This window comes from Balaenoptera borealis (genome assembly GCF_965194805.1).
Source record: "Balaenoptera borealis genome assembly, chromosome: 3".
In the NCBI taxonomy this organism is placed as follows: Eukaryota; Metazoa; Chordata; class Mammalia; order Artiodactyla; family Balaenopteridae; genus Balaenoptera; species Balaenoptera borealis.
The window spans coordinates 68,058,254-68,070,995 of record NC_138866.1 but is presented as its reverse complement, the minus strand read 5'-3'; the positions used below and the strand labels follow the sequence as shown (position 1 = coordinate 68,070,995).

The 12,742-nt window shown below is 34.7% G+C and overlaps 1 protein-coding gene and 1 long non-coding RNA gene across 5 annotated transcripts in view; both read right to left on the bottom strand.

Annotated features, from left to right (window-relative positions):
- The window catches only part of PRKD1 (protein kinase D1), a 457,302-nt gene that overhangs the window by 26,304 nt on the left and 418,256 nt on the right, over positions 1-12,742 (bottom strand). The window lies entirely within an intron of this gene.
- LOC309625131 lies at positions 8,196-12,696 on the bottom strand. Its single transcript, XR_014242339.1, has 2 exons — positions 8,309-12,696; positions 8,196-8,270 (listed from the first exon to the last, which is right to left on the bottom strand). It is a non-coding gene; the product is annotated as an uncharacterized lncRNA (long non-coding RNA).

The following is a 12,742-nucleotide window of genomic DNA, read 5'->3' as shown; positions in this document are numbered from 1 at the left end:
CAGCATCTTTATGAAAAGGATAAGGGAAAATTTTTCTATTTCTCGATAAAGGACTTTGAATATAGTTAGGTATATATTTTAGAAAAAAGTATAGCCAATGAATGCATTGAACTAAAGGTCATGTATACACAACTGGTTAAAAAAAAAAATATGTCTTAGAAAAGTTTAAACTCATATGTTCATTGCAATTGGCCCTTGCTCTTTTACCAAAACCTTTATGTTTTATAGGTTTGCTAAAGAATACATTGAATGGTAGCTGAAAAATCTTTCCAATAGCAAAATGACTTTATTTTTTCTGTATAGCTGATATATAATAAGTTGATATTTTTTTTGGTTTATTATGTATGGTTGAGACAAGGCCATCATAGATGCCTACTCAAGACCCGTAATTTTTTGCACTGAACCAAATGACCAAACTTGTTTTTACATTTGACAATAACAAAAGAAAATGGAATATAAAGAATCATGCCTTCATCATCCAAATATTCTCTACTATACTGATGAGAAGCATTTATTTAGCCTAGAGAAGATATTTGAAGACCAGAGATAGAAAAAAAAATTAAAGTCACTATTTTCTATCATGTATAATTCATATTATCTTTTTAATACCTTAAGATCAACTCTAAGATGAGCTTTAACCAAAGTAGTTGATGTGACTTGTTCACAATTTTAATTTTTTATATAAAATATGAAATAGCTTTTCAACATTTTCCTTCTGAAGTCTAAAGTAACTTAACTTAAAAATGGTTTGATGACTGTACCATCAACTGTGGAATAGTAGAGTTCAGAAAGAATTTTTGCTAACTTCTCAGGCCTATCTCAGGGATTTGGATAATAAATTTCATGGCAGAGTAAGCTACTACAGGACTTTCTGGCCATCTGTTTGTTGCATTTAAGTAATTTAATTTTCAGGAAATGAAACATTTGGTCAAATATAGGAAAGAATAGTGTCTATTCACACATTACAGATTGATGACATATCCATGGGGTGAATATAAGTTGTTTCGAAGACTGGGAGGAAATGCCATTTGGAGATCAAGACAAAAATTCTCCTGACTCAAATTGCAAAGAGAATTCTTATGTAATTAATGGAAACTAGCCACTAAAGCAAAGGATTTTATAAAAGCAGCAATATTTTATAAAAACATTTAATTAAAATTTTTAGTTTATGCATACCTTCTATTTTATGTTACTTTTTTTGGATTTGTATTAAGGAATATTTAATTTGAACTTATAATCTTTGATTCTAATAGTTTTGCTTTATTGTAAATCTAGCATTGCAAATTCATTCTATATATTTAGCTGTGATAAATTAATGTCATGTGTTCCCCTTCTTCTACCTTCAGGATTATTATACTCAAACATATGAGAGGTAGGAAAGAGAAAAATTAGAATCAATGTATCTTTTCAACAGGTTATTTAGGAGGATTCAGCCTTAATGTGGGAACTTCTGACTACTTTTCTTTCAAACAACTAAGTGATTTAGGTTATACTGGGACAGAAAGAAAGAAACTTCAAAGTGAAGAATCCAGGATCTAAATTCTAAATAGCATGCAGAGCAGACAGAAGAATATACCACAGCACAGTGGTGCACAGCAGTGGGGGTGGGGAAGAGAGGTGCCTTTCTCGGAGGCACAGCACCATGGCAACGGCTTTGTTGATTCTCATTCCCGGATTGAGGGATAAACACACCATCTTATGAATTTTCTAAACACAGTCTCTTATAATTTATGCTTCATTTAATGGTCCTAGAAGTCACAATCACCTAATGCCTTATGAAGGGGACACAGCGTTTAACAGTACCTTGCTAGATGCTGAAAAGTCATCGTGTAGAGAGCAGATGATTATAAAAAGACTTGCGAAAGATAATACCCAAATTGATACAGTAAACTCAGCTATCTCTCCTAAATTTTCTCTTTAGTTTGATAACTGGAAATTTAAAATAAGTGGCAGAAAAGAACATTTCCTTTTGTCTTTCACCTAAAGGAGGCTACATTAAGCTAAGTATGAACTGCCACAAACTTGCACCTTCTAATTTGTCCTCCCCTGTCTTCCCTTGTGCTGTATTTTTAAACTTCAATGATGGCAGAGGTGCCTCTACTGTGAAGTCAACAGGTGAGGGCTGTGTTACACCATGTGAGAGCCCTCCTGATCTAACATGAGGATGGAGATCCTTTGGTTGTTGCATGTGAATGTATCCCTATTTCATGTTCCGCTGGCAAAAAGCCTACAATTTAAATAGGCTCATACTCTAGTGGTTATCTTTTAGGAGGTAGCATTTTTGGGGGAAATTTCATCTGTAAAATTTTAGAAATGCACATTGATAATAACCTAGAACCAAATAAAGCTAACATATACTGTCAGAGGAACAAATGCACCGATATTACTTCAATAAGACCAGATGTAACAATCCACCCTCCTGTGAATAGGTATCACTGGCTGACATTTAGATCAATGGGGCCACAACCAAATTTAACCTATTAGACTTTGAGAACTCAGAAATGATCAGATCATTCCTGGTAAAAATTGTTTGCCTATACCATCCATCAGAACTGGAGTGTAATGTTACTTTTTCTGTGTGGCACTAATTAGCTCAGATTGACCCTGGTTTAAATAGTTCAAAATTTTGTGGAAGAAATAATAAGTTGAAGCATCTCCATTGACTGCTAATGACAATACATATATTGTGTCTGGATATCAAGAAAGGAAGTCAACTTTTAGGTGGCTGGCTTGTAATGCAAAATTTACCATTATATATATATATATATTTCATCGTAAGTTAGCTATAAGTCCTCTGCATTCTATTAAGTAACAGTGGCGCAAAAAAAATTGTTTTAAAGGACCAGTTCAATATTTGCATAGAAGAAGAAAATCAGGTGACGCCTGATATAAAACTTCTGTATTCATATATATCCATAAATCTATATACAACCCTCTCAGTCATTCTGCACTTCATCTCTTCTGGAAATGCTTTAATCTAGCTTTAGATTCCAGGGCTGTGCAGACACATGATAAATAGAATGAGTCCTCTCCTTTCCTTATAAAAGGAGAAGAGACCGAATGCAGAGGGAGAAGAGTATGTAACAAATACACTTAAAAAACCCTTCCATCATCTCTCATGTTTCTAGCCTTTCTTGACTTTTCAGGAGGTAGAAACAGTATAAAAATATGTCATATTTTCTACTCATCACCAGGAAACTTTCAGATTAGAGGTATGAATGAGAAATTTAAAAAGCAAATCTAGATTCCTAAGCCCACCATCTAGAGTCATACATACACTGAGGTTTCACTGGCATTGATGTTTGTATATGGGTGAAATTGTTACTATAATTTTTGGTGGTCGAGGGAGTGATTTCTATCAAAAGAAAGACCCTTACACAGCAAGGATCCTGTATGCATCCTAGTATCTATCCCCTAGCCCCCGACAAAGGCCAGAGTTTCAAGTTGAATTTAGGCAAAAGGACGTAATATTTGAGAACAAGCAGCAAAGGCTTCAAAGGCAGAAAATTAATAACTGATTGTTACCTTTTAAAAAAAATCACTGTTAGTAAACATTCTACCCATAACGTGTGACCCCCTTTCCTCTATGCCATTACTGTTTGTTTTTAGCGGAAAGGCAAGAATTAAAAGAATGGCACGTTAAAATAAGGAAATTGGAATTTGTAGATCAAGGTATGTTTACTGTACATAAAAGTTAAAACATGGATCAAATATCTGGATTTTTTTTCTATTTGCTACAAATGCATGGCAATGGAGACAACATCTGGAACACTTTTTTATTTCCTGTTAACCTGCCTGATTGGAAACATGAACACATGAATCCCATCTTACCTTGGTGTTTTAAAGTGTAACTTTTAACAATTCATATCACTGTAGCCCAGTTACTATATTTAAATGTCAGCACCCCAGAAAGCATAACATTCTATTATAAGGTTAAATGACCTGTGTAGACACATAATCTCTCTTAAGTACTGGATATTGGGAACTGGAGTGACCATGTAAAGTCTACTGTACAGGGTTAGAAGACAGAACATTATGTGCAAAAAGGTCAGTTGGTGATATCTTACATTTGTGTAAGGGTTCTGTGGCACTTAACTGGCATATTATCAAAATTAAACAAGTTCTTAATTATGGGGCATCTCAGAATCTTTAATAAGTGAAAGACTATTCACTTCCAAGACGTAGATGACCTGGATGTAGTACACAATATTTTCTTAACTGTCTTCATGAGAACATCTTAACCCCCACCCTCTTCCATGAAGGAACTCAAAAGACATGATCTTCCAAAGATATGTTGGGAAACATTGATTTAAAAAACACTTTATAGGAACTTCCCTGGTGGTCCAGTGGCTAAGACTCCACGCTCCCAATGCAGGGGGCCCAGGTTCGATCCCTGGTTGGGGAACTAGATCCCACATGCCGCAACTAAGAGTTGCCCCAACTACAGATTCCGCATGCTGCAACTAAAGATCCTGCATGCCGCAACAAAGAAGGATCCTGTGTGCCGCAACTACGACCCAGCGCAGCCAAATAAATAAATAAATATTAAGAAAAATAAATATAAAACTTTATATATTATTTAATTTAATCCCCCCAAAACCTTCCTGTGAAGCAAGCACACCAAGTCAGATGAATTCTAAGCCATAATTAAGGAAACCAAAAGAGGGTTGCCAAAAAATGGAAAAGCTTTGACTGAAACCTGACCTTCTGACACTAAATTTTCACTATGACTAACTTCTTATGGAACACAATACCTATTCAGAAAATTTTCTTAGTTTGTTTTCTTTTCCTATAATAGATCTTTTATTTTTCCCTCTATCTTAGATATATATACACATAATCTGTGGGCTTTATTTATTGGAATGTGCAGAAGATAACAAGATTACTTTAGAGCTGCAGAACATGTCTTCAGAAGAAACAATTTCACTAAAATTCTTCATGCAGTAATGTAAAAAAGAAAAATATTTGAAGAAATATGATAAACATATAAGATGAAACAAAAGAAGTATAAACTAACCTCTTCAGTACACACAAAAGAGAAAGAACTCAAATTTTGCATATTTTTTCTAGAGAAAGAAAAGTTGACTCTTTCGTGATTTAAGCAAAATCACCAGTTTGTGCAAATTTTCATTTTCCCACTCATATTTAGCAATATTATTCTCTGGTTTTCTATCATGATTACCTCTTTTCCACCTACTCTTGATCGTCTTTTTAGACTAAGAAAACAAAGCCAGGTATTTACAAGATGTATATTTAATCTTGTTCTGTGAACATAAATTACCATGTTTTGTAGTCCAAAAGGAATGTATGCATGTGCAGTTGGGGCAAATTCTGAACAAAAGATACAATGAGACCAAAAAATCCATCTGCCACTTTTGAAGAGCTGGGAGCAAAAGCAGGGGGTAGGGAGCAAAAGCGGGGTACTGTGCATGGCCCCGGCACACAACACTACCTAAGGGGTAGCAAACCACCTACGCACCCCTCCGGCCCGAACACTGGATACATCCCTACCCTCACCCCATATAAGGAACCAACTCGCACCCGCCTTGGGGAGCGAGCAAGGGAAACTGTGGCTTGTTTTCGTTCCCCACTGCTGCAGCAGGGGTCCCAAATAAAGCCTTGCCTGAAAAAAAAAAAAAAGGAATTAAGGTAAGGAATACTTTATTGTCTTATTGGCATGCTCTGTGATTCTGTATCCCTCTGTTTCCTTGAGCTGTGGCTACGTAATTTGTTCAGCAAATATTTACTGAGTGTCTACCAGGGGTCAGGCATATGTTAATGTATATATGTTCAGCTTTACCCCAGGATTTGAGTCAACCGTGTTCTCTGTTACAATGAAATTATGTGTCTCTATGTTCTCTATTTAGGAAATTCTCAATATCAAGTTATTCGAACTTGTTCCTAGGAGCTAGACTTAAAACTTAGTGGTGGCAATACTAGTAGTATAAGTATGGAATCTTTACTATCTGCTAGGCACTAAGAATTTCACAAAATTATCACACTCAATTCTTATAACATCTGTTCAAGGTTTCTGGATAAGGAAAGTGAGAGTCAGAGAACTTAAGTAACTTATCCAAGCTCCTAAGACTCTTAAGCCTGATGTGAGAACCCAGGCAGTCTAACCCCAGATCTTAGGCTCTCTAAACTCTATGTTATCCATTGCCTTAATGCTTTCCTTGGACTCAAATCCATTTAGGACCTGTCCTGCCTGTTCTAACTAGTATGCTTCAGGGGCCACGCTACTTAAGCCTCCTCACTTTGCTCTCAAGAGTGCATTTGAGCATGTTGTCTGGATTTCTGAATGCTGCCTTGTCAGTCTTCTCACTGCAGTGTCCTCTGTACCTGTTATGACATCCACCTTGACAATTTGGATTCCTCGCCTTCCTAACCGGAAGAACTTCTTCCTTACAGCTTATTCTGTTTTTAAGCTCATGTACTGCCACAGTGCTGTTCTGTGTTACCAAATCCCCTCCTGATCTTGAGGTTCCATTGCCTTTAAAGGTATCACTCTGACATGTTCTCTGATTTCTTTCGCACCCGATGCCCAATTTTTCCCCCCAGGTCTAAGCTTTTGAGACAGCTGTAACATCTGGAACAATGAGCAGCCACTCTACAAACTCTTCCTCCTCATAAAACATCATAGTTTTCTAATTAGAGCCTAAAATGTAATTATTTATTTATACAAGAACAGGGGCATTTTGACTGTCACAACTAGCTGAAAATAGCTTCTAACGAAGTTTTCTTGCCTTTAAACTTTCTTCTCTATAATATGTCATCTCCAAATACTGATCTGATCATAACAATTTCTTTTTCAAAATATTTCAATAATTCACAATCACCAAAGCATAATAAAATCCAGTTGACTTGGCACAATATCTAAGGTTCTCCATGAACTCACATGAAAGCCATTTCCCAGTCTTACGTAAGCGTACTCTGTCCTTTCACAGCAGTCTCTAAACTATGGTAGGCATACTCTTGGGGAACCAGAAGATTTTAAAGATATGTGAGCAGAGGAATAGTTTTAAGAAAATGTGCTTTGTTTACATTTGTGTCTCTACTGCTTGGAACATGGTGAGTACTCAATAACTATACTTTGAATGAATGAATGAATCTTAACAGTCTATAAATATTCTTCTAATACAGATCTATTTGAGAAAATCCCCACAGTCTTCAAATTCTCCATCCCCAAGTTGCCTTTCAGAATAATTTTTCTTCCACTTTCCAAAAGGAAGGCATGCTTCTCACACATTCCAAATATTACTAGGGTACCTTGCCATGGGGAAGAAAATTGTCTGGGAGAAAAATAAAAGGAAAATTTGAAACATTGTGTTGATATGAAGTGAATGACCCTAATAACTTGGAAATCAGTTATTTTGCAACTTAGTTTCTAATTCATGCTTTCACCAAAAACAGAGAAGCATTTAATAGATTTATTAACAGACAGAGAATTAAAAGAGAGAGGATGAATTTCGAAGATAAATCACTGGGATAGTTTTGTCTTGTTTTGGGAGGGCTTACAGCTGGGCTCCTACAATTTAGAAAAATGAATAAAGTTGTTGCTGAACTCTGTTTAATTCAAACAATAAGTAATAATCACCCACCAATTTATGAACTAAATTTTTAAAAATCTCATTAAATAATGTATTTTCAGCAACATTTCATTTTTTATGTTTAACAAACATAGATCAAATTTTTTAGAATACTTATCTTGCTGGATAAAGGGTTTACTAATAATAACTGTAATGATAAATTCATCCAGGAGAATGCTTTAAACATTTAGTGTTGTAATCAAGAAATTTAAAAATATATACTTATGTTTACTGCAAATAAGTATGAAAGGGGGACCAGTAAAAGACTTTTAAGTATAAAAATACATTACATTGGAATACAGTTCTGTGGGAAAAGTGTAACGTAGTCAAAGAAAACAAGGAATGCTGTAAAATAAACTATTGCTTAAAAAGCCTACGCATGTATTTTTAAAATGATTGTTAAAAAATATCAAATGTTTCTGATATTTAGATTCTAATGAGTATATTTAAATAAGTTATATAGCAGCTTATTTTCAAATATCAATATTTTTAGTACAGTACAAAATTAAAATTCTTTAAACTTCTGACAAAATAGTTCTGTCAACTTAAAAATATACAAGCAGAAATAAAGGTTTCTAGAATTCTTTCTGAGGACACATGAAATGGTTTGAAGCCACTCTTTTAAAATGATCTAGTTTTCTACTTACATTTCATAGTATATTTATTTTATTAAGGTGGCCCCTCAGCCTAATAACCCTTTCCAACATTTCTTTGGTTACCAAAAGTCTGTGAATCTTTCAAGATTTCACCAATGCTATATTTCTCTTTGAAGTAATCCTTCATTCCAATGCCCTGACCTCTGTCATAATCCATGACTTCTTTTTTTTTTAACGTCTTTATTGGAGTATAATTGCTACACATTTTTGTGTTAGTTGCTGCTGTATAACAAAGTGAATCAGCTATACATATATGATATTTCCACAGCTATCCTGACTTGTAGCTACTTGTATCTATCTGCTCAAATAGATGATAAACATCCTAAAAGGTTTCATTCATTGTTATATGACCCAGAGGCCCAGTAAATCGCTTTGTATCAAAGAAGGAAGTGCTTCAGGGTACTGCTGAATGACTTAATATTTTTATTAATTGAAGGTAAAGGATACTAGGCTTAGAAACTGGAAGAATGATGGCAAAATAGACAAAATTAGGGAGAGAATAACTTGCAGGGAAAGAAATTAGGAATAATCGTTTGGTTTTCGGCTGGTTGGTTTGGGTAAGACTGGCACAGCAAAGTGCGGATGTCCTAAGGTCAGAAACAGGAGACAGAAGTGTCTGTGAAAGAACAGAGCTCAAGAGATAAATTAAGGAATGACCTGTGAAGAGATGACAGACAACTCTCTTAAAGTGGATGAGCTCACTCTGGGAATGAGTTACAGATTAGCATAAATCATTTAGATGAACAGAAGAAGTTCGAGAAGAAGGATGGAGCTAGCAGGGAAGGTGAAACGGGGCCTGATAAGTGCAGGGATGAAGTGAGGAGTGAGATTTAAAAAGGAGCAAATGATCAGTGCTGTTGAAGGACTTAGACTAGTCAAGTAGGGTAAAGACTAAAAAATAGCCAAAGGGTGATAGTTGGGCAGAGGTAGAAGACCAAAGGGCCTTGTATTTTAAGAAAGGTGTGGAAACCAAAGAAAGGAATTTAGGAATAAGAATGGAAAGTAGCATAGAGCAGAAATCTGAAGTGTGGCAATATAAAACGTGCTGCAGTTATGAGAGGTGGTAGACATATCGAGCTCACAGTTTGTTATTGCTGTTATTTTGTTTTAAAGTTAAGAATGGGAAGAGGACTGCCTCACAACAGAGAAATAAGAATGATGGGGGAATTTTAGGAGATAAGTGCAAGGGGATACACTTAATTGATGGCCTGTAAAGTTCTTACATATTTTTTTCCTACATTTTGTATTCAGCATCTTTACAATTCCAAAATGCTTTAATATACTGTATCATAAACAGAAGCTCTAGTATTGTTCCTTAGATAAATAAGTTGATATTTAAGATAAAGAGGAAAAATAATAGTAAATCAATTAGAATTAAATTCATAATAGTAAATCAATTGAATATATAGAATTATATTCAAATCAAATAGAACATATTATTCATATATTATATTCAATAATAGTAAATCTATTAAAAATAATAGTAAATCAATTAAGTATTATCCTAAAGCTTTTTATGCATTGTGATATTATGTTAGAAAATAAAAATTAATTTAGACCGAACAAGCCTGTGTTGATAAATTATATTAAATATATCACGCCCATATCACTTATTTTAGATTTTAAGTTTCTAAGCCTTCTAAGATGTAATTGCATCTCCTTGTAAAAGTCAGTTTTCTGTGATACCCTTAATAATCGTAAATTATCTTTTTATTCTTATTTTGTTGACATGAATAGAAAAAACAGTAATTTCAAATTTACCTTTTTAAAAATCAAGATAAACTTTTAAAATAACAATATAAATAGGATCTTCTGGGAATTTTTGAACCAAGTTTAACATCTACATTAATTAACATTCTTCTGAAACATAATGATAATAATAATGAAGCATTTAGAGATTATGAAAATGGCTATTTGAAAAGATATAAATAAGGGATAACTATGCCAAAAGATTCACACTTGCCTTAGTTTTCCAACTATTCAAAAATATCTAAAGAGCTTGGTTTTCCAATGACTGAATCAGACCTTGGAAAGCCTTCACATAGGTTATGTAAAGAAGATGAAATAGAAAAAGAAAGAAGTCTACTTTTTTACACATTCTGCATTTATACAACTTTGAAGTCTTCTATAAGCTAAGGTGCTTTTTTTTTTATAAAAACAGAAACAAATCAAAATTCGACCAGAGGACTAGTGGAACTGCATGAGGGGAATTTTCTCCCATCAGCCATTTCGGCCCACTTGATCCCCTCTGGAGAATCAGAAAGAGGAATGGGATGGGGCAGGACTTGTCAGACTCCAGGTATAACCATAAACCAGGAAAACAGCTTTCATAAGCTACAGACCACAGGGCAGAGAATACCAAATGCTTCTGGGTATCACTTTTATATCCAGAGGGACAGAATTCTGTTCCACAAGATTAGTAAAAGAAAAACCTTCCTCACCATTCAGCTGATTTCAATCATGGTACTTTTCCTGAACATATCACTTAGTGAGTCAGAATCCTTCCCTTATCTCTTGCCTCATTACCATTTTGTCTTTTCAGGTTCAAAAAATGAGTTCTTTCTTTTGATAAGAAATATAAAACAGGGGAATGAGGGATTTCAAAGAACAAAACACACACAATCCTTCTTAACTAACCAATTAACCATTAGTAGAAAATAGAGTCTGGACTTTTGCTACCTGGTTGGATACTATGTATCAATATGTCTTCTTATGTGACAGGATGATGTCTCTGTGCAATTTTAATTCAACAAACATTCATTCAACAAATATTTGCTAAATACCTAATGTTTGTCAGGAAAAATCTCTGGTGTTTGGAATATAGCAGTAAACAAAACAACAATATCCGCCCTCCTGAAATGTATATATTCCAGTGGAGGGGCTGGGGTAGGGGATGGGGAAAGAAACCCACAGCAAATATAATAAATGAAATTCTGTAATAGGCTAGAAGATGATAAGTGTCATGGGAAAAAGAGAACACATAGGTCAGAGTAACTTTTGAGGAACAAGTTTGAAACAAATGTCAACTTTTGATAAAGTATGAACTCCTGAACCTCATATATTTCTGCCAAGCCTTAATAAGACTCCTTATACAGGTTTTGTAATTAAAAATTCTATACATAAGTATGTTGCAAACATCAGACTATAAGTAAGCCTGAGTAATACAATTTAAAGACTCGTGACAGGAAGGACTTGTGTGCTTTTGTCCCCACTGTATCCACGGAGCCTAGAACAGTGCTTAGCTCATGATATGTACTCAATAAATATGAGTTTGATGAAGGAAGTGAAATATGGTTGGGGACAATGGGGACGAGTGATAAGTGATGAGGATTCTTGAGATTTCAGGCCATAATATAAGAGCTGATCAAACTCTTCATACACTCAAGGGGCAGAATTTGACTTTCAACCTAACCAAACTCTTTTTTCACATTACAATGAAATTTTTGCCAAATGTATGTTTACTGCATCTGAGTTGTTGATTGCAGCTACTCTTTTGCAAAGGAGATGGAGTCGGTTTGTGGTGTATTTTATTTTTCTACCTTACTACAGAGTCAGCAGCTGATAATGTGTTGACAGGCTCAGGAGAGCCAATTAAAGGGCTATACACAGAAAATTAGACCTTCCTCTGCAGCTGCAATAACATGTAGAAAGATATAACCATGTTAACCGCGAAACTCCTCTTATGTCCTGAAAGGAAGGATAAATGTCTTATCCTTACGCCAACTGTGGCAAGCTGCAAAGGAGTCTGCCTTCAGGACACTATGTGAGGGTGGAGACACTATGTGAGGGACAGCAGGGTCCAAGTGTGGAAAGACGTCATTTGCAGCTCAATGTTGCCAAGTTAAGAATAAATAAAAAAAAAAAGAATCTGATTAGCAAGCACTAAGCTATGAATCTATGAATTGTCAGCTTAAGATCTGTAGTTATCTTCTTCCAAGAAAGCAGAGAACACTGTGGCAGTTCTCTGTGTTACATTAGTTGTCCAAAAGCACAAGAACACCATCTTTACAAAATATGAGTCCCAGAAAAGTTTATGTCATTTTTTATGTACAGCAGCAATTATTTTCAGTTGTCTGTACACATGAGCTCCTTTAGGGCAGAAATCATATCTTTTTCAACATTTTATTGTATAAGCTCAATAAACGGCAGTTACATGAAACAATAAATGAAGAAATGTAATGTTTTGCTTTGCTAGCAATGTTCAAATGAAAATTATTCAATAAAACTATAAATTAGAAATTACGATCAGCTTGCATGACAAGTAGAGAATTATAATGGAAGTTATATAAAAATGGGCACTTTTCAATGGTCTAAATTGTCTAGACTAGATAGCTAGGTTGACCACATTTAGCAAACAACTGCTCCATTTCCTTTTGATCTGCAGAAAAAGTTTTAATAGTTACAGAAATTATATATATCACATAATACCTTTTATTAACAAATTCTAGCTTTAAAAAGGGACTGGCTTTAAAAATGAGAAGAGTTAAGGAACAGTCT